Raw genomic sequence first — 22,536 nt, forward strand, 5'->3', positions numbered from 1 at the left:
GTTTTCGTTTTCCCCATCACTTCCTTGTATCCCTCCTGTCTAGCTCAATAATTAGCACATGCTAATGTTTGCTGTATAAATCATGAAATATATTTTACATGTGACCCTTTCATCTAGGAACAATGGCTTCAGAGGGCAATTTGTTTTGTTTGGCTTGGTTTTTGACAAATTAATTTTCACCTGAGTTTCCTCCTTCTTTGCTGCTTCATCCCTGCTTCCCAGATGGAGGAGCCTTTGAATATCTTGATAACAGCACGAGAAGAAGGTTTTCCAATGGATTTTTCCATTTCTGGCAGGTTTTCCTTTCAAGAGAGTTCAGGAGAAATTCTCAGTCAGAAATGATCACAGCACCTATGGGTGCAATCAAGAGAAAGGTAAGCCTGAACATGAAAATGCATTTGTGTAGAGAGGTGTCAAGCATTTGGCTCTGTACATGTTACTACAACTTTAAGGATTATTTGGTTTATTCCTTGCAAGGCAACCCACCTATCCCCTAAGATCAGGTTTTTTGCTGCTTCCTGCACATGTAAAAAAAACCGCCTTTCTACATCTGCAGAAAACAAGCGGTTGTTGTCATCACTATACTTGCCCTGTGAAACCTTAGCAAGGTGATCGAGTTACACATTCCGTTCCTTTCAGAGGAACACAGCATTTCAGCTCATCGTCAGGGCGTTGCTACCTGTGGACCTGATAAACTTGGCTTTTGAGTTTTGTAGCTTTAGACATCAAATCATTTTTTTAAACTAGAATAAAACCCAAAACACTTTTCAAAAACAAACAAAAAAGATAAAAGGAAAAGGAAGGGGTTAGAATTCTCCTAACGAAAACTAATTCGTGGGGAAAAGTCCAGTTGTTGTTTTCTTTTTAAGCTATTACATAACTGAGTGTAGTCTGTGGTACAGGAAATAATTTTGGTCATGCACCTGCACAGAAAAACCCACACCAACAAGTTTGCTTCAGCCGTCAATCTGTGAGACCAAGAGCTAAGCCTGAAAGCAAAGGTGAAATAAAATACGAAAATTGCACAGCAGCCGCAGAGGAGTCAGCTATCCAGAGGCCCCTGCTGAAACCCCATCTTTAGGGTAGAGTTTCAGACTCATTTTGATGTTTTGGTCACCTGACCCAAGCTCTGAAGCCCAATTGGCCTCTGAGTTTACAGGCTAAGTAATGATGTAACCAGAGTGTGTGGGAACCAGGAGGATGAGACAGATACAATTTTTCCCAGTCATTTATTAGACTTGGCTACTAATTCTGCTTGTTCCTCGGTTTGACTGCTGGTTATCAGGAAATTCGAACTACTTAAAGGACATAATGAGTTTATCTATACTCAGGGTAGAATTTAGTCACATTCATATAACATTAAACCACAGCTACAGAGAATACTAATTTGTGAAATTCAATTATTTATATTTGAATTTGGTAGCAGATAGATTTCAGTGTATCTATATTTTATGTGCTCCTTTTTTAAAACTACACATTTTTTATCATCACTTACAATATCATGCTTATGATGCCTAAAAAAACCCATCAAAATAAAAATGGTGGGGTATCCGTGGTTTTTCTATCCCTTGTCTTACTTCATGGAGTTTCTGCCTAAACTGAATAAATGTTTATGCTCGTGTAATTTGTCACTATGGCAACTTTTGGCCTTTAAAATGCTGACACTATATCAGAGACAAGCAAGCAACCAAGAAATTATCCTTGTTTGACAAGAATAAGCAGAACAAGTTTGGCAGACTTCAGGTATAACCAACACAGCAGGGCAAGGATGCCCAAGGGTAAAAGCATTTGTTGTTCAATCCACACAACTTCATGTCAGGAAAAACGAGAGCATATTCTGGTTTCACAGCAAAAACAGAAGATCCAAAACTGATAGCAACACTTAAAAGGAATATTTTTTCTCTCAATTTCCTAAACTCATTGTCCCATCAAAGAAATCATGTAAGTAATGTCTAACACTCATACTATATTGTCTTTCTGACATGTCAGCATGAATTTGTAGAAAGTTTTCCAACTCATAATTCTGAGCCTCTTAAGGACAGTCTTGCAGTTATACCTCGTGAGATCTCATCAACAGATTTACACAGACAAAAATATGTCACAGGTCTCAAAACTGCTGGTGTGGCTGGACTTTATAAGAAACTCCCTGCATGATTTTTTAAATTCATTGATGTTATATTTTTTTGTGGCATTTATACCCATAGAAAGTGTTTAAAATTCTCAAAATATTTAATCTAGTTAGCAAATATGTCTTTAGGAAAGAAATTTCTAAAGAACAGTTCCTTATCATTCTCCTTCTGCGTATCATGCCCAACACATAGGCAATAGATATGGTGTCTGGCATCTACTTAAACCTGTTGGGAACTATATCAAACATTCATGGGGATTAGTGTTGGGACTGGTGTAAACATAGCAAACACTGCTGAAAGCACTTACTCACATTTCCATATGTTGTGTGGTAAGCAGAGTCATTTAACCGGTGAGATACCCTGGGAGGTGGTATGCAGGTAGTGAGAATTTGGCAGGTGAGAAGTAAACACTCCCTGGATATATTTACCTCACAACACCAACATACCTGCCTAACTTTGCTTCTCCTCAAGAGACAGGTCAAGTTCAAGATAGGCAAGTTCATTATGAAAAGTTTCTACCACATAGATAAAAATGATTTAGTACTTCCAGGTGCACTGTAATTCTTGGCAGAAAAAGTTAATTCCAGGTGTGTAATCTCCTAAAGAAATCTGTTGTCAAAGCTGGATAAAACCATCACATTAGAAAAATAGAAGTCCACCCATGAACAAAGTACAAGGTATGGCTAGGAAAACTCTCTGCTCCATGCAGAAATTACAGCATAAAAGTGAAACTCCCTTTTACTTATGTAAACATTGCTTGGTTTTGGGCATCATTTCAAAAGAGGTAGAGCTGAACATGCACGAGCATATAGAAATATGACATACTCTCGGTGGGAGGTTTGGGGTGGGGCCCTAGTGCCAAGCCAGACTCTAACACACAGACAAAGGAAAAAAGAAGATGCATTTTATAGCTTGCAGATATTTTTTCTTCATTTTTGTTAAAGCAGCCGGCCAACCAAATAACTCAATCAACAACAACAAAACCAAGATGTACCACAGAGTGGGAAAATGTTATAACAGCTTGAATAACAAGGGGGCCGTGGTAGGGGTGGGAATGTGGGTGGAGGGGGCAGGAAGGGAGATCCTCATATTATGGAATATTTAAACTTTGTAATTCAATGCACATTTATTAATTGATTTCCTTTTAGGAGGCACTTATTTATGACAGGTTTATGAACAATATAGCATGTACAGAGCACTGAAGTTCTCCCATGACTTGTTTTTATTTCCATATGTTCAGATGAAATTAATATCATATTTAATAGTTGTTCTTGAAGTGTCTGCCAGCGCTGTATCCCTCGGGAGTTGTTACCACCAGATTAATATGTTGTGGGTCACTTAATTTAAAAAACCACATTATAGAGGCATTATGTGATTAGATGTACTGCTTTTACAAGCCTGTTGGGGTGTGTACTTTGCATCTGGTTCAGAAAGACTGGTGAGGCCAACTTATGAAGACCTCCAACCTGGAGTCTCGGAGAGGCCAATGATTGTACAGACATAGGCACAAATAGAGAAAAATGTGTCCTCCATCTACTATCAGAAACTGCTTTCAAAACAGGACCTAAAAGGAGCACCTCACTGAGTAAGAAAGGGCCTTTAACAGTGGGTCGGAACTGTCTGCTCCAGAGACGGGAGGTGCTATCAATTCCGCATCAGGTCTGCTTCTCACAAAATACTCACAGTGAATAGAGGATTATGCTATTTCCACATTGTGCTATCAACACCAAGTTTTACCCATTGTAAAATATTTTACTTGTGAATTTAAAATATGCTCTTTACTCTCCCTTTAAACACATTCAAAGCTAGGCATTGGACAGACCACCCCAAACAACAGGAAGCATGCCTTTTGAGTGAGCAGAAGGAATTTGCCAAGGCTCCAAGGACACCCTGGAGGAGGATGCCCAGCACTTCCTGCAGGAGTTTTAAGTGGCATCAAGTGCAGAGGCCCCAAGCAACACAGAAGCATCCATCATCATTTATGGTCCACTATTGATTATCTGTAAGAAGATCATTCATTTAGGCTTTCTCCAGGCCAGGCCCAAAGAGGCCTCAGGCTACCAACAGGAGGGGAAGAAACCCTGAAAGGCATCCCGGGTGGGATATTGTGAGCTACAGAACCTGTGTCTGAGGTACTTTGTGGGTATTTCTAGTTACATTCACAGTCAAATTAAAATACTGTTTCCCCCTTTACTAGAACAAATCTGCAGTAGTTACTTGTCCTTTGAACTGTCCTGGACCTTCACAAATACAGTGCACAGAAATGATTGTTTAAAAAATAAAGTCATTTTATTCAGTCCTTTAAATGGTCAATGGTACAGTTTTTTTTCATCAACTGTAAGTTGAACTGATCAATTGTGAAGTACATTTCACCATGTAAAGGAAAAGAAATTTATTAGGAGTCCAGACAGTATGAGATGAATTAGACAACAAAAATAGTGTGCCTGTGGGTTTGCCAAAACAGAAGATTCTCAACAGCCTCCCTGAAATTTCAACTGAGACCTTATTCCCTGGAGGAAGGTGAAGTCTTGGAGAAAGGCAGCTCCAGTGGCTGCTTTTGAAGCTTGTAGGTGTCAGCAGTGAGGACCACAAGTCTTTCGGTCCAACCACAACTATCTGGGTTTGCTCATTACTTTATTTTCTTTTAATCTGAAACAACAGGAAAAACATATGGAAGTGAGAAAGGGAGGAGTGAAAAGATGATACTCTTTGTATTTGCTTCTACCATTTGCCGCATTTCCAAAATACCAAGGTTCCCAGTCTCCAGAGAACCAATGAATCCTTTGCTCTGTTGTTCAGTCCTTTATTTGATAAAGAACTAATAATTCCTAATGGCTGGATAATTACTGGAAACAATTTCCATTTTCTTGCATTTGTATCTTTAAGTGGATAAAAGGTGGAAATCACTCTCAATTTGTACTGATCTAGACATTTGGAATACTGTCCCAAGCTGTGTCACCCTGAGTGGGTCACAGGGCATCTCTGTGTGTGTTTCCTCATGTGTAAAAACATATTATTTCACCTGTCAAATTCATGAGGTTGTTGAGAAGAATTAAGTGAGCTCATGATCATGAGAACGTCTTCAAAAATATGAAGCATTGCAACAAATTCAAGGAACAACACAATTACTAAATGATGATGACAGCAGTGAGAGAAGATGCAGGTGGAAACTGTGTGTATCTATGAAATTATGGCTTAGTATTTGTCATGTGGGAATTTTTCTATTTTTTGCCATTCTGGATTGAGATACTAATAAAAGTTATGAGCACAATGGTGACCCTTGAATGAAACATGTTTTAAATATGCAATGTCTACTTTTCAATAGAAGATTCATAATATGCATATTTTTACATTTACTAGAACTACAAAAGGTATCAAAAGACATTAATGCAAAGTGCACAACATTTTGCAGGCTCTGGAAAGTATCTTCCCTTGTTTTGCCTCCAGGAATCCCTCCTCTTGAATGATGCTTGGGAAGGCCTGTTAATTGTCATCTTTAGACCTTTAGCTGAGTTACTGTCTGTCCTATTCAAGTGCTATGATTTCTGTCACAAAGGTGAAATAAACATGCTTCTCAGTATCATCACCCAAGAGATTTCACTTCTGACCCTCTGGGTCTGCCTCAAGTGGCCACTAAGTGATGGAAGGATGAAAAAGAGGAAGAGTGTATAACAGTGAGAAGTAAAACTATGCCCTAAGAACACCTGTAGTTTCCCTAGTTTAACCCCTATGAGAATGAAGGCTTAATTTTGCGATCTCAGTTACTTCCCTGTTTAGCAAATGCACTATAAAAATTTTATCTTTCTAGAGATGTGCACATATATCTGTCCACAGTACCCTCCCATCACTAAGACAAAAGGAAAGCATATTGATTTTCCTGGAAACTTACATACCTTTAAGTTGGCTAGGTGGAAATCTGTTTTTTAAATAGGGAGCTATGTCCTGCTTAGGTAGCAGAAGTTGCCATAAGAGCTTTAATTGATAAGGCATTCAAGGACAAAAGCACTAGGCCAAAATCAGATGCAAGGGGCAGCTTCTTGGGGTTGCTCTGAAATGAATGGCAATTATTTATACTCTGCCTTGTGGCTCAGAAACACAAAATAAGGCTGGGGCAAGAAGAGCAATGCTATCCATGGAAAATTAGATTTACAGCCTTCTGGATGGACAGATTTATTTTTTTAATTTTAATTGTTGTTCAAGTACAGTTTTCTGCCTTTTACTCCCATCGCAGCCCACCTCCTCCCAGCCCTCCCTACCTTCCTCCTGTTCCCACCACCACCCCTTGTTTTTGTCCATGTGTCCTTTATACTTGTTCCTGTAAACCCTTCCCCTTTTCCCCTGAAATTCCCTCCCCTCTCCCCGCTGGTCACTGTCTGACAGTGGATGGACAGATTTAGATTATCCCTGTTTTTAGCTAAGTAAATTACTCTGTGGAGGGAGGGCAATGCAGAGCTTGTGCCCTGTTTCTTGTTCAACTTCAATATCCTGTGCTAGGATTTCAAGAACACTTGCAATCCTCTTGCATTCCTCCTTTTGCCCATGATATTCCTTGTCTACAGCAGGCACTTTCAGCTCTGCCAAGAGTGTCTGTGAATCTGTGCTTGGACATCAGGACCCTGCCCAGGAGCTTTGCTAATTATCCTAACTCCCCCTGCTGGCAGGTTTAACTGCAACCCAAATGAAAAATCCTCCTCTCATTTGAACACAGAAACTGTTGTGTAAAAACATTTTTCAAGTGAATCCACATAGTAAAAGAATAGGTCAACAAAAGCAAAAATTCTTTAAAAGATGGTGAATATTAACACGAGAATGTAACTCGGTATAAAATAAATAAATTGTAGGTTTGCTATTATTTCTAAAAGCAGTTTTTAAAATTAGATTTGTGAACTATAGAATAGATCCGTTGGTCTAATTTCTCCCTCATTCTCTTTTTGTCCCCACACCCCTTCTCATTTTTGTGGTTTGCGATATTTCCCTTTGTCTCTAAGCTCTAGACTTCTACTTAATAAGCACCAATAAAGATTGGATGTTATCCTTAAACAGTGGTAGCATTCCCCACCTGCTAATTGCTTTATTTGTACTCACTGTTTCCGCCCTCTCATCAACAGGGGCTTTAGCATAAAGGGCAATGAAGTAGAATGTGATGAGGCGAACAGGAGCCAGCCGAGTGAATGCTTCTATAATTACACAGTAGCCTGGAGTAGCTCTTCTCAAATCAAATTATGAGCCTGGATTACCTAAAACTCTCAGGACACAGCGCAGGTTTTCATTTGTCTGCATGTTACTGTTGACAGGCAGCCGTCTTTCCTCCTGCCCTTATTCTTCACAGAGATCATCAAAGCTCCAGTCCCAATGTCACATTCCCAAAGCAATGAGACATCATGGAGAGTGTTGTTTTCTTAAATGGCTCACCTGACCCTGTGTGTTTTATAACTTTTTAAATTTTATTTTAGAAGAAATGTTTCTCATGTTATAACCACCCCTTCATTTGCATATCAAAGTTTAATCCCAGCTGAGTTTATTCATGATTCTTTGGCAAATATTTATGCCTTGTCAACATCCCAACCACCCATAAGGCAACTGGAACAAAAGTCACCAGGCCTGGGCAATGTTTGGCTCCTTGTTTGAACACCTGACCATCCCCTTGGAAATGTACAATACACCGGAAATAACAGTAATAAGAGGACCAGACTCAAGGTTACGCCAGCTGGAATAGGTACTCAAAGCTTCAGCTGACTAGCCGTGTGGCCTCAAACCAGTCGCTTAAGTTCTCATTTTCTCCATCTGCAACCCAAGGAGATTGTACTAGATAATCTCTAAGCCCCTTCTTGGTCTATGGTTTCAAATATTCATAAGTATATATGGATAATGTACACAGGAGACAGTGCAGATTTGATTGCAGTAACTAAGCAAAGCAAGATAACAAGCCATTTCTCAAAGGGTTTAAATGGTTATTAAATCAAGATCTAGTGTGTCCTAGATCAGGTCAAAAAGTAAACAAAGTGTGGTAAGGCTTGGCTGGTGGGTGGATCCTGGAGACAGAGTGGCCGTTCAAGTTCAGTTCTGCCAGGCCCTGGGCAGTACTGGGGCGGTCCACCAAAGCTTCTGAGAAGGATGCACTACATGATCTCTAAAATTGTTCCCAACACTGAAATTATGGCTCAAACAGAAAAACATTCAAATCACTTATTCTGCTATGTAATATTCAGTAAATTTTACTCTATATTCTTGAAGAAAAAGGAATATGGTTCTGAATAATTATGAAACAAATATTCTCTGTTCCATATTACTCTGTATTGAAGGATATTCAGTTGGTTTACAAACATGTATTTAAGCAGGCATCCTGATGGGGAAAACAAGTAAGATTACAGCCAACACAAAGGTAAGGAAATTTTTCAGATATAGTCATCATAGTGATGTCATACGCCAATTTGTTAAGAAGGCTCTTAGCTACCATCAAAAAGATAACAAAATTTTATCTTCATGGCTAAAATGTTCATTTGGAAAGTCACACCAAACTCAACTGAAAACATCATTTGCATGTCCATTTTTTAAAAAAGCTATATGTTTCCTACACCAAAGCCTTTGCAAAGCCACTCATTAACTAAGAAGTCACAAAACAAGCTGAGTTTCAAATTGATTCCACTTGAGGACTAAAAAACTTAATGATGCAAATTCTATATTGTTATCCCTAATTTAGAAAACTATAAATATAAGTGCTAACACCTTCTAAGTACTTTCCATGTTTACTTAAAACACAAGCTATACCCACAAGACTAAAAACACCTAACCAGTAAGATCTCAACAGAGCCACTCAGTGCATGAAATGACAATGGCCCCAACATGGACCATGAACAAGGTCCATGAACAAGGGTCCTTGTTCTGAACTACTATTGCCTTCTTTGTGAGGTTAACTGAGATGGATGGGCAAAAGAACACCACTTGGGAATGCATTCAGTAAGCAGATTACAAAAGAATTTAGAACTTCCAAGTGTACAAATTATACACATGCCTGCATGTGTACTTTGCAGGAATTTGATTTCTGGTATTTCAAGTCAAACCTGTAGCTCCCATTCCAGAATTTCCCTGAAACATCTGAAGAACTTTAAACCTACTTTGCAAACGTGAAAGGCTAAGATTAGCCCATTTGAGGTCTGTTCTTAACCACTGTTTTTCTCTTTTATTTGTAATTGAAGCAGGCAGAGAAAATAAATTTCACTAAAAGTTAATTATATAGTATTTGCCATTTTCATTATAATATCCTCTCTTTTCTATATCATTTATTTGCCATTAACAACACTACGTCTGACTCATTGGTCTCATTTGGGTGGAAATATATATGCATGCATAGGTGTATAATATATATTTTATATACATACAATATGTATTTTACACACACATATACATACATAGTGTGCCAAAGGAGGTATTGCTTGGTTTTCAGGTTGTCCTTTCTAAAAAACAATGTAGTTCTTTTTGTGACTCCATTTTCAATCAGCAACTTACTCTCAAAACTTTCTCCTAAGTAAGCCTATAATGTGTTCTGGAATGGGACAATGGTCGCATCCCCAGTACCTGAAAGCAGGCTATGGTCGCCACCCTGGTTCCACATTTCCTTATCTGATAACCTTAGAAAACCGCCTAACCTCTCACTATGCCTCCGTCTCCTCACCCATAACAGCATCTATTTCATGGGATTGTTATGAGGATTAAGTGGGTTTATACATGAAACAAATTTAGAATAGTACCTACCACATAAGAAGTATTAGACAATTAGATATTACTATTGATTTAGTTATTATACCTTACTTTAGTTAGAATTAAAAGAGCCATAATGGCTAAGAGGGCTACCATATTGGACAACACCATTATAGAGCATTTTGGACTCATACCTTGACTTGAATGCATGGCCCTGAAATGTACCACCTTTATAACCTTTACTCTCAGGGGCTTCAGTTTCTTAATATGTAAAGTAGAAAGAGTAATACCTATCACCTAGAATAAATGTAATCATATTTAAAAGGGCCTAGTATATTGTACTTTATAAATATTATTTTCTTGATTCTCTACCCTCCTCTAAATTGGTATGATTTGGACAGAATAGCTTTTAGAAGGACCAGACACAAAGCAGAGAGACACTTTTAGCTCTTTTTAGATTTCAAAACAAAAAATGCCAGTTCCTCAATGTTCTCACTTCCTTTACTGTAACTGTCAGTCTTGAATGAAAATGTGATGTTCTGTTTTGACAGAAACCCCTGAAATGCCTGAGCATCTCTCAAAAGGCACACAACTAAGAGAATCCTCAAGACCCTCTCACACTAGGAGAGCTGCATATGGGGTCCCCAGCAGGCTGTGGCCATGAACAGCCCATTTGTTTGTACCCCCCTGGACAGGGGGCCACAATCCAAGCTGCCTCTTGTTGCCCCTATAAAAAAGCAATCACTGTGGGACAATGTTCCAATAACCTTGTGATCTGGCATCTGCCTTCATCAAAGAACTGATCTCAAATAGCTGGGTGTCCCCAAGATAACCTCCTTATATTCAAAAGTTCTCGCAATTACATTTCTAAAAGGTGGTAGAAGAAATTCTCACGTATCATGAAAAAGAAGTGCAGTCTTTTTCAATACCTTCGAGGACGTGCTCCTAAGGGTCTGGGATACAGGACATCGGGGCAAACCTGAGCAGATAATTACAAGCCTGGGTCTAGTAGGAAGGACTTTGGAAGTACAGATTGTAGGATCAGCATTCCTAAAATTGGAACTTGATTTCAGAAGGGCAGGATGGGGTCCAAAATACTTTGTCAGCAGCCTCAGCCCTTTTCTGAAGTTATCCTTTCTGGTGAGAAAACCTTTTACTGTCAACCTTGTATTTGATGCTTTAAAGATTTTAGCCAAATTGGTTCCTTACCAGGTCCTGAATATAAAGATTTTCTGAACATTCACAGCTTTGCGTGACTAATGTATCATGATTACGATCCAAAAATAGGAAAGACCACCTATCTACTCAACCGTTATATGAATAACCTGTATGCCGGAAAAAATGGGGGAAGGGAAAGGAGGAGAGACGAGAGACACATAAATGAGAAATACTGATTTCATCCAACTCTGGGCTAATATATACCAAGGGAAGAGAACCCCCCCAAAGATGCCCAAATTATGCACGACGGCAGGGTGCAGTGGCAAAAGCAGTGGCTTGGTGCCACAGCTCCACTCCCCATTACTCAGTGACTGTGAGATTTGGGTCCAGTTACTGGATTTTTTTTAAGCCTCAGTGTCTATAATATGGAGATAATACTACTTTACATCAAGAATTACAAGGATTAATTAGACAATATATAGAGTGCTTAGCACAATAACAAAGTCAACAAAGATTTGTCTTCTTCACTCCTTGGGCACTTTTAAATGATATTATGATCATTCTGCTTAGCTTCCACAGTTAGAACAGGATATCCAAAAGTATTTATATAACCTTTCACCCAGATTTCAAAAATGAATGAGTCGTGTATTAAGCCGGGATACCAATTTCAGAAAATATTGAGGTTTTGGGATTTAGTACTCCCAGGCCTTAAATAAAGTTCAGGTGATACAGATTTGATTTTTTCCTGATGCATGACTTAAGAGGAATAAGAAATCAATAATATAGGCATTGGGCACCATTTGTCAAATGAGCACAATTTCTTTTTCCCTGAACAGCATGTTATTTGTTACCAAGGACATTTTTTCCACTATGGGTCTTGACTACATCAACCCTCTTCTCCTCTAGGACTTCTTATTGCATTTGAATAAGAAATAAGATCCTTGTAAATGGCTCCTGAAACCTCCTTTGGGTCACAGTTAGACCCAAGGATGGCCCCACTTTCTGTGTTTCTACCTGCGTCCCTTGACTGGGTTTTCTCCTGCCCACTCGGCCCTCCTCTTGTCCCTTCACTGCACAAGCCCAGCTCTGAGTGGGCCTCAGTGTTTCAGATGGAATTAAACGGAGTGGAAAGAATTGAAAGAAAATGACTTTAAGGACTATTTCAATTCTGCAATGTTGTAATTTTAAAGTTATAAAATCCAACTTTCTAAACCATCGCTTCCTCCCCCTCCCATCAGAGTCATTCTATTCTTTTCAACAAATACCAGAATAAGAATGCACACCACCCCGCATACACTTGCCTGCACAAGGTCTTATCCAGAATAAAAAGTAAACCTCTTCAGTTTTTCATTACTTAAGACTGTGATTTACAAAAATTCTTCCTGATCTTTAGCCACTTCCCTTGCAGAAGCACTCAAGCCCGGCGCCGAGCATGTAATCAGAACACCATAAACACCTGTTAATTGATTGACAATGTTAATATTATTCATTCTTTTCATTTCACATACTTGTTCAGTGTTTTTACCTGTTGTCTATTTATCCTCTACGCCTACCTCCATTGTTGTTTTCTCTAAAACTACAAGCTGCAAAGTGTAGGAGCCACGTTTCTTTGAGTCATTGTGGATAATGGGCTGTAGAGAGATGCTTAAACAGGCTTTTCAATTGATTGATTAATAGAACGATTGATGGATGGATAGAGGAAAGGGTGAATGCATTACAGCATTCTCCATTTGCTATTCCAACAGACTAAACTTACCAAAGGGGTCCTGTTCTGCCCTTGCCCCCTGAACAAAGCGGCGGAGGTAGGTGAGTGAGAGGGTCAAGGAACAGCCGTCCCTACCGCACACAATAGAGGAGGGGGTCTTGCAGAGGATGCAGCTTCTTCTCCCACTAATTGCTGCAAAACATCTTTTGAGGCAAGGTGGTTATTTTCTATTATTCCTTGGTCATTTTCTTAGGAACTTGTATTTTATAAGTTGTAAAAGGAAAAAAACTAACAAGCACTATACTTTTTTTAAACTCCACACTTTTTAATTTTGAGTCACAGTAAGTGCAATTAATTCCCCTGCAGTTGATAACTTATTTATTCATTGTCTCATATACATTCAGTCTATAGATAGACTTTGTTTCATAAATCCAAAAAAGGGATAAAAGAGAAACACAAAATATTTAAATCTTTAAATTGCCAGATTTAATTTAGAAATTTAGAATGCGTGCTAATTTCAAGTCCAACCTTAGAGTTCTTGGACTCAAATATATATAAAAAAAATTTTCCCGGATTGTTTTAACCAGATAGAGGAGCAGACAGGACTAGACACATGGAGGCAAGCAAAAGCTCTCTGGGTTTTCATGAATTCTGGCTAGAGATACAGAGCCATCTCTCTGTTCAGGTTTATTTCTTCCAGTGCTACATGTAACATGCAAGGGGGGTGAGTTCCCCAGAAGCTCCACCTTTTGGGCCCTTCTGGGGCACTAACTAAAAATCCATTACTCTTTCTACCACTCAAGAAAACATATCAGAATCTCATACATGAATAAATTAGGATAGAGTCCAACTTATTTTTTTAATTGTTCACTCATTCATTTATTTTGAAAACATGTATTGAGTACCTACTATGTGCCAGGTATGATTCTAGGCACTGCAGATACATAGGTGAGAAGATATAGAAGTTCTCTACTCTCACAAAACCTATATTCACATAGTTGAGCCCTTTCTTTGCTAGTGATTAATTGGATACGGTACACAACAGTACACTCATCCCTTCTCTTTGGCTCCTTAACGCTGTTCTCTGGGCTATAGAGAGAATAGACAGAAGTAGGATCTGAGCTAATGGAGGGATCTAACTCCATCTTCAACAAATCCTCCATGTCCATTATGCACAAGAGACTGGCCCGGGTGGTGCCTGTGCCCTGTCCTTCAGCACTGGGACTACCACAGGAATATGGCTCTATAATGACTCTAGAAATCTCCATTTGCCATAGATGGTAATTCAGACTCATGGATCTTAGCGAGGCTTAGTATGCCATTATAGAAGAATGTTTCACCATAGATCAGTGTTAGGGTGTAAGTGAGACAAAATCAGTTTATAAAACATATGTAGTATAATACAGTTTTGTTTAAAGACAGAGTAATTATGCATAGAAAAAGATGGCTAGAATGTACAGCAACATGTTGGCAGTGGATGGCGGTGGTGAGGGCCATGGGTGCTGTGCATGCATGAATGCATGCGTGCATGCACTTTTCAATGCCCTCTAAATTTTCTACAATAAAAGTATTTACTAAATTCCCACATTGGCAGGAGAAAAATTTCACTCCTCCCAAAGACTACATCAAATATTGCTGCCACAAAGGAGGCAGTCCCCCTGTCCAGGTGGCCTCCTTTTGTAACTTAGGAGGTGATGTTATTTGGCCTTGCCACACTTGAACAAAGCCCTGGAAGTTTTCCTTGGCAAACTCCACTTGGACCTATTCGCCAGCAGCAACCTCCTGACCACAGTGTTTTAAACCCTGCTGTTAGGTGCAATATGCGGGTAGTACTCCATCACCTATCCCTAGTTGGTAGTTTGTACAATAGCACTTATTCTACTGATATAAATTATACATTCTTTCACAAACATCATCAAAAGAAACCTATCACGATGGTGTCAAACACAGGACCTTTCAACATACAAGTTTTTAAAGGAGGTGGTAGATTTATAAATCAGGAAAGGTACTACCCTCACCTGAAAGAGATATGTGTTAAAAAGGAGTATGCTAAAAAAAAAAAACAATGACATGGGATACCTACTTTCAGTTTAGTCTGTTTCTTCCACCTCTTGGAGAAAGTACAGGGCCATTCACCAGTGGAGAGAAAATAAATGATTGTGTAAACTCATAGACTCAGCTTATCACAAATTGGCAAATATAGTTAACGGTTAATTATCTGCAAAGACTTCAGTCTTGTCACTTTTCAATTTTCTGGTCAGCATTTAAAAAAAGGAACCCACTCTAATTAGTTAAATAATTTTTTCAGGTCCTTATAAAGCTGATTTCTATAAAGCTCTTGGAAAAGCTTGCTTTTGTTTCGGGCTGGGATCTTTTTCAAGTTAATATAATTCCCTTATATGAAAGCTAAGAGCACCTGCACCCTTAACCCAACTCCTAAGCAGGAAAATATCTTTTTAAATATTTTTAAAGCCCAAATCTAGGAGCTCTGAGTTTCTGCTGTTATTTATCTGTGCTAAATAGCAAAAAGAGAGCCTAAACCCCCCAGATAGAAAGTTGGATTGGAGAGTTAGTATGAGATTTGCTTCAGCCATGTGATAATAATAGAATCTAAGGAGATGATTTGTATAGCTAGTGTGGAGTCAAAATTATAGAAATACATGTAGATAATTCCAATTAACTACTGGCTCCATTTAGAAATGAATCTCCTCCTGAGAAAAGAGGTTTTGAGTTTATTTCCCTATTCCTTGCTCCTTTACCTTTGAGCTTTTGGGGGGCTTGGGGGGTGGGGGCAGAAATGCTAACCTTAATTAATGGAAGATCCACTACACCCCAGGCAAGGGTTTGGGTCCCAGGCCCGGGTCTCCTCCTGTGCCTCTCCCGAGAGAGAGTAACGAGCAAGCAGGCTTCATTACTGGCAGCTGAGGGGAAGGGTCACTGGGAATGGATTTGCAGGGCCCTCATTGAACGATCACTCCATGCTGAGAGGAGCTGGCCATGCTCTCGGACACCTGGTCATTAACATTGCTAATTAGCAGCCATTAATCAGGGCGCTCGCTTTTTTTGTTGTTGTTGCATGTCACCGGCTCCGAGGAACCAAGTGAATAAGAAGATTGTTTCATTACCTCCACAAGAGGTGGAATGAAAGCAGTTCCCATCAGCTCAAGATGAGATGGATTAAGGGAAAGGTTAGACAACAGTTTGAGATGAGCCGGGGCGGGCGGGGGTCGTTAGAGGGGCCAGGAGACCTGAGCTGTCTGCTTAGGGAAAATCAGTCACCTACAACTGATGAAATCTACTGCACCCTAATTCTCATCATCCTGTGAGCAGTCCTCCAACTACCAAATTTTTGTATCTTAAGAGCTTTATTTTCTTCTGTTAGTGCAGGGACTTATCTTTAAGTCATTTTAATACTGTTTGAAACTCAGTACGTTTAGGTTTCATTGGTTCTGCCTTCTCATTCTAAATTCATTTTTCCTTCCAAAAGATGGACAATTAAAAAATTTAAGTAGTTGTAGCTAAAGCACTTCTAACATGTCTTCACATATTTACTCAAATGGATACATTCCAGCCAATAGTCAAAGGGTAATGAAAAAATAATTCTGAACTTTTTAGAATAGAAATAACAAGTGGGTTATTGTTACTCCTAACTCCACGTAAAAGGCAAGAGGCAATGAAAAGAACCTATATTGGTTTGTATATAATGACATTGAGAAGAATAACATGTCATTAAAAAGGGCTAAAGATTGTGTGTGTCTGTGTGTGAAAATCGTTTCTTGTTGTTAATCCAAATGAAATGTGATAAACATGTTTCAATGGAGTGTTTTCTCTTCTGGAATGTGAATGTGGGGTGTCGTGTAGAGCACATTGTATTTACCTTAATTTCTGGAAAATGGAAATCTTGGTAACAGGTTGTATGTCCAAGTGTTGTTGATATTGTCAGCATTGTTTATCTAGAAAAAATATTAAAATATTGTGAGAATATTTAATTGGCAGTTCGTTTGCTGCTATACATTCATTCATTTATTTATTAAAATATACTCACCCAAGAGTTGCAAAGCAGATCTCCTCAACTTTCCTGGGAAGTTCTCTTTATTAAACAGTGAGCACTTCAGCATTGCGCTGTTTCTGCTCTGGCCTCTCTGTAGTGAGTTACAAAGTGTGGTTTGCAGTGGCACTGAGTGACTAGGAAGCAGAGATTGCCTAAGTATTTATTAGTGCTGTGGCTTCATTTGGACATGTGTCATAAATACACATTTGCTCATGTAATACGTACCCCCGCACTTTCAAAGCAAAATTATCCACTTAATGTGCCCTACATTTCCAAACAATAAAAGCTAAACCTGTTTTTTATGTACTAATTTGCTCTGTTTACAAAGAACTATGAAGTTGTTGGGCAAAGGAAGCAAGTATGTAAAACCAGTCTGAGGGGCATTTCAATTGGGTTGGAAATCCATAATATGATTTCTAGGACTTCATGGGAAAGTTGAACGCTCAAGGGGAAGTTACACAAAGAACAGCTGAGAAAAAGTTGCATTCTGGCACAGAATCATGCAAATGGGGCACATTCTTCAGTTTTCTCATGACGGATTGCCTCTGAAACCCCCGAGCCAAGCTGCAGCAATGCTAATGAGGGAGATGCATCAATGAACAGTGTCATCCCAGGGGCTTCCAAAGGGGTCGGGGATGAGGAGGGGGCCGGAGGGAGTTGGAGGAGGAAGAAGGAAAAAAGCAAGAAAAAAGTGATGGTGGTGGGGGAATGAGGGAGGGGGGAGAAAATGGAGGAAGAGCAGTTGAACTTTGAATTATTAGGGCTAGGGCATGAAAAAACAAAAATAACTTAGCAGGTAGCTCTGGAAGGTACAAAATGAACAGCCTTAAAATTATATCCCATTAAGATTTTAGAGATTTTAAAAAGCAAAATAGGATGGAAGATAGAAAACTTTTTAAACTGGCTGTTGGACAAAAAATGATATTAAAGTTGGGAGCTAAAATGCTTCTGTCCAGAGAATAACTTGTGGTTTCCTTACTGAGGACTCTAGACTAGAGTGGAAAAGACTGGGGGACCCTCTATGCCAGGAAAAAAAAGTAGCACTTTTTAGTCTTAACTGCTCTGTGGTTGTGGATTTCTAATTTAAATATGTTTTTAAATTTCTGTAAGTGCATACATACATTTGTAGCTCATTTACCACAAATGAAGGACAGTTTTTTGTTATTTCAATCGTGTTCTGAAAGATTTTCTTCTCTTTACATGCATACACAGAAAGATTGGTTTTTTAAAAAGAATGTTTCTCTTGAGATTAACACATGATTACTCTTGTAGGGATCCGTGAGATGCTAATACCACTCACTTGCTTCCATCTCACCTGGTGCATGCAAATTTATTAATTTATTTTTTATTTGCTTTCCATTCTGGGTTTCCGATACAAACTTCTCATGGAAATCAAATCATTAACTATTCATTGAATGCTTATTATACCAAACAGATTTGAAAGCATTCTTATAAGGAAACTTCTAAAAAGTATATAACCCTGTTAAGTTTCGGACCTTGGGAAGTGGTACAAACTTTCCAAACATCATGAAACCACTCCTTTTGTAATAACGCCACAGTGAGAACAGCCAGTTTGGTGTTGGTGTGAATTGTGTGGTGCACTTCCCAAATGTCCCACTGAAACTCATTCAGTGCTGGCTTAATCATAAGTTGAAAATGTATTTTTCCTTTCAGTGTCTTATTTGATTAGCATCTGGTTTTAAAAATGTAAACAGCCAACTGTGCCCCTGGTTTGCTAGCCATTTCAGCCCCTTTAGCTAGGTAAATAAATAACTTAAGTAGAAAAAATGAGTGGTAATTTAAATTCTTTAATCAGTGAGGAGTATATGAGAAGCTTTGTTCTAACCCATCAATACGCACTAAAGCTAAAATTGGGTCCCTTTTATTCTTTTGCTCAATTTCAACCAATAGGAGCTGCAAAATTCAAAATTAAAGCTCCCCAACTCAGTCTATTGTGTATTACAGTTCATATGGTATAGTTTCCAAGACCACCCACAGTTCCGGGACTGCCTAATGGAAGATTGTATCAGCTGCTGTACCTAATGACAACTAGATGAGTTAAGAATGAAGTGTTAGCATTCACAGTACTTGTGGGCATAAAACAGATTATTCACATCATTCCAAAGATAACCTTTGTAGCAAAATGCCTTCATTCATGTAACGTGTTTCTAACTCATCAAGTGCATTATCAATTGAAATTATCTGTAACAATTTAAATTTCTCAGATAAAAAATGAAATCATAATGCATTAGAGGATCTATTAACATATATTTAGATCATTTAAAAATATACATTAATGGAAACTGCAAAGCATGTTTCTGGCATGCCACAGTGTCATTTCACAGCAGCATCACAAGGTGTTATGAACTGTTCGTACACTGTGGTCCATCACACACCTGGGATCCCCATGGTGTCTCAAAAAACTTTCCCTCTGAAAATCCCCTAAAGGCAGAGAGAATACATTTGAACCACAAGACACCTGGGAGTAAAGGCTGAGGCAGCCCCTCTTCTTGCTCCCCTGCCCTCGTTTCCAAAAAGGGACAGTTCTTCGAAGTCTCCTGTTTCATTTATTAATTTTCTATGATTTACTCCACAATATAGCCACTTTTATTTTAACATAAAAATTATTTAAGTTACTATTTAGTTTGGTAGCTTGCTTGATTGCTTGGGTTTAAATCTTAGAGTAAAACTGATGCTCCAGGAAGACGCACCCTGCGATTCTCCCCAGAACACCTTTACCCAGACTGAGAGGGCGCTGCAGTCAATGAGGCTTCCTTCGAGCTAAGGGACTCTGGTACGAAGCCCTGCTGCAGACGCACCGCGTGGCTTCGGCCACCTAAGTCCCTTCACCACTTTGGGCCTTGGCTTCCTCATGCATGAAATGATAGGGCCAGACTAGGTGTGTTGACCTTTAAAGTCTTTTCACTATCAGTGTGCTATAATAATTCTGGTAACACATTTTGTTTTTTCAATGGAAAGGAATGACTACTAACAGATTAATGTAAATGAATTCTATGAACCTGTCCCCATAAAAGGGTTTTAAGAGTGCATGACTTCCATACGTGAAATATAAAGATAAAAATCTACTTAACTGTTTTGGCAAATTTAATCTCCCAAAACTATAAAAAGCAAAACCTGAAAAAAATGTCCTGTTTGTATTATCTTTTGTTTTTGCTTGTTCAATAAAACTGTGTTTAACTGGAAATAAGTAATCAGAACTTTTTATTAGTCACACTTTTTCCCTGGCACATAATTCCAAGAGGAAGATGCAAAAAGAAAATTTTAGGATAAGTTTTTTTGTCATTTAAAAATGTCTAAACTATGTACACTTATTCATGACACTCTGTGTCCAACATACTGTACATCCTTAACTATGGCATTTTGGTTTCAAGCTCAGGCTCTGGAATCCACCCTGGGTTGAAACCCTACCTCCACCCCTTAGTTAGGGACTTATCATCCTTCCTAAGTCTCACTGCTCTCGGCTGTAAGATAAAAATAATAATAATTCCTCATAGAGTTAAGGGGGCATTAAATGAGATAAGTGCTCAGGACAGTGTTTGGCCCAAGGTTAAGTGCCCCACTAATGTTATCAATTATTAATACCATTACTAGATGCTGGGAATTGATGTTTCCCTTAACATTACGGGCCCATTGTCAACATTAGACAGATGCTTGGAGCATACCAGAGATACAGTAATAGGGAACTAACCCAGACCACTTAGCCAAACGCTGTCCAAATTACCTTCCAAAACCAACTTCTTTGATTAAAAACAAAAAGCTTCCATCTTCCTACTCCTCTCCTCTGCACGATCCCAGCCCCAAGTCCCCATCATGGTGCTCAGCCTGAATAGACAGCCTTCTCTGCCAGCATGGAGAGTCCGGCACATTCAGAATCAGAATCCTCGGGATTATCACAAGGTTACTTCCTGTCCTAGCTGACAAACCTAACCCACCCAACAGCACCCCCAGGCTCAGTCTGGCCAGGTTCACCCGGACCTCTCTGCCGTGGCTTGTATGTCCCCACCCTCACACACCTCAGTCTCTTTCTTTTTCTTTTTAATATTTTATTTATTTATTTATTTATTTATCTTTAGAGAAAGGGGAAGGGAGGGAGAAAGAAAGAAACACGTGTGAGAGAAACATCAATTTGTCGCCTCTTGCATGCTCCCAACTGGGGACCTGGCCTGCACCAACCCAGGCATGTGCCCTGACCTGGAATTGAACAGATGACCTTTCTGTTTGCAAGACAACACCCAACCCACTGAGCCACACCATTCAGGGCAGGGCAGTCTCTTTCTTCCCGAATTTCAGCTTGACACCCCTCACCCATTCATTAGCCCCTTATTTCATTCAGAATCAAATCTAAAGTCCTTCATGCAGCCTTGCAGGCCCTCCTTTCTTACTCAGCCTCAATGTCCTTGTCTGTTCTCCACCTCACTACCCAGCCAGCAGCTGTGCTGAAGTGCTGGAAAGTTCTCAAAACTCCACATTATTCATCTGCACCTCTAGGTCCTTGGGGGTTCTCTTTTCTTCTGTAACACTCTTTTTCCCTATCCCTGAACCCCTTCCTTCAGACTCCCCACAGCCTATTTCTATGTGGCCTTAAGTTCTCAGCTTATAAGGAAGCCTTTCCTGACTGTGGAAGATTTGATTGGGGACCTGCTCATGTGTTCCATGACATTCCAGCCTTTAGAGTTTTCCAACCTTAATCAGAGTTTTATCAAATATCATTGTAATAGGCTGTGTGCTTATTTGTCCTATTCCAAATAATAAATTCCCTGATGACTGGCTGGTTACCACTGTACCCCCAGCCCTGAATTAAGTCCTTAGTAAATATTTGTTACATAGATTTAGTTTGTATCTGTCTTCATATAGTCATCTTTGTTGCCCAACCTAAAGCAGGTACATTGGTAATAACAGTCATTTTTAATAAATTGCATCAACATTAGGAACAGCCATTAACCAGCCAACCACTGAGCTGGTTAGGTCCATATCCAGAAGTGATATGGACCTAATGAAACACATCGACACTCACTTTCTTGCCTTGCTGTCCTGGAAAATGTTGCAGAGAGGTCATTGAGGAACTATGGAATTTTTATTAAGTAAAAATTTGCTAGTGTAGTTATGCACCTTCAAAGCTGTCCCTTCCCTCCTAAAGGCTAAGGAACACGAGGAGGAAGTATTTGGGGGAGAGAAAGAGCATCATGAACCATTAAAAGTTACTGAGAAGATTTACATACTGGGGTGTTAATTGGTTCTAGAGGAGAATTTGGGACATAAATCTTTTAAAAATATTTTGCTTATGATTAAGAAAAACTGTGAGGTTTTCCAACCCTGTAACTTTGTAGCATGTGGGGATGGAGGGGAATTGGGCAGATCTCTTTGCTGTGTCTTAGGACTTGCACTAATTGAAGTGCTTTTCTGTGCGTGCTCCTCTACCCTGACTGTCCCCTGGGTCAGACCCACCAGGCCCTCCTGCACACCACGCGTCAGGAAAGAACACTACAAGTCCGTCAGCTCTGATCACAAGCACTTACGTCTGAATACCCGTCTCACTTCATTTTGCCTTTATTTCCATCCCACTTTCTCCAGACTTTTTATCCCATTTTGGTGTCCATTTTAGGCTCTCATTATGAATCCCAGGACTTCATTTTTCTCAAGCTTTCCTCTTAATGTTCTCTTAGAACTTCATTTCCTGATACTCAATGTTTGATCAATTCTACTCCTAGACCCTCATTCCCCCAGAAGAGTAGATTGTTTTAATCTCCTTTTTACTAGAAACATATATTCCACAT

At 39.3% G+C, this 22,536-nt stretch overlaps 1 long non-coding RNA gene across 1 annotated transcript in view; it reads right to left on the reverse strand.

Annotated features, from left to right (window-relative positions):
* The window catches only part of LOC118498818, a 40,950-nt gene extending 32,641 nt beyond the window's left edge, over nt 1–8,309 (reverse strand). The window contains exons 1-2 of the long non-coding RNA XR_004901286.1: nt 7,215–8,309; nt 181–351 (exon numbers count right to left, since the gene is read on the reverse strand). This is a non-coding gene — a long non-coding RNA (uncharacterized LOC118498818). The remainder of the gene's footprint in view (nt 1–180; nt 352–7,214) is intronic.
* Nucleotides 8,310–22,536: the final 14,227 nt, after the last annotated feature.

This window comes from Phyllostomus discolor, chromosome 2 (assembly GCF_004126475.2).
Source record: "Phyllostomus discolor isolate MPI-MPIP mPhyDis1 chromosome 2, mPhyDis1.pri.v3, whole genome shotgun sequence".
NCBI lineage: Eukaryota > Metazoa > Chordata > Mammalia > Chiroptera > Phyllostomidae > Phyllostomus > Phyllostomus discolor.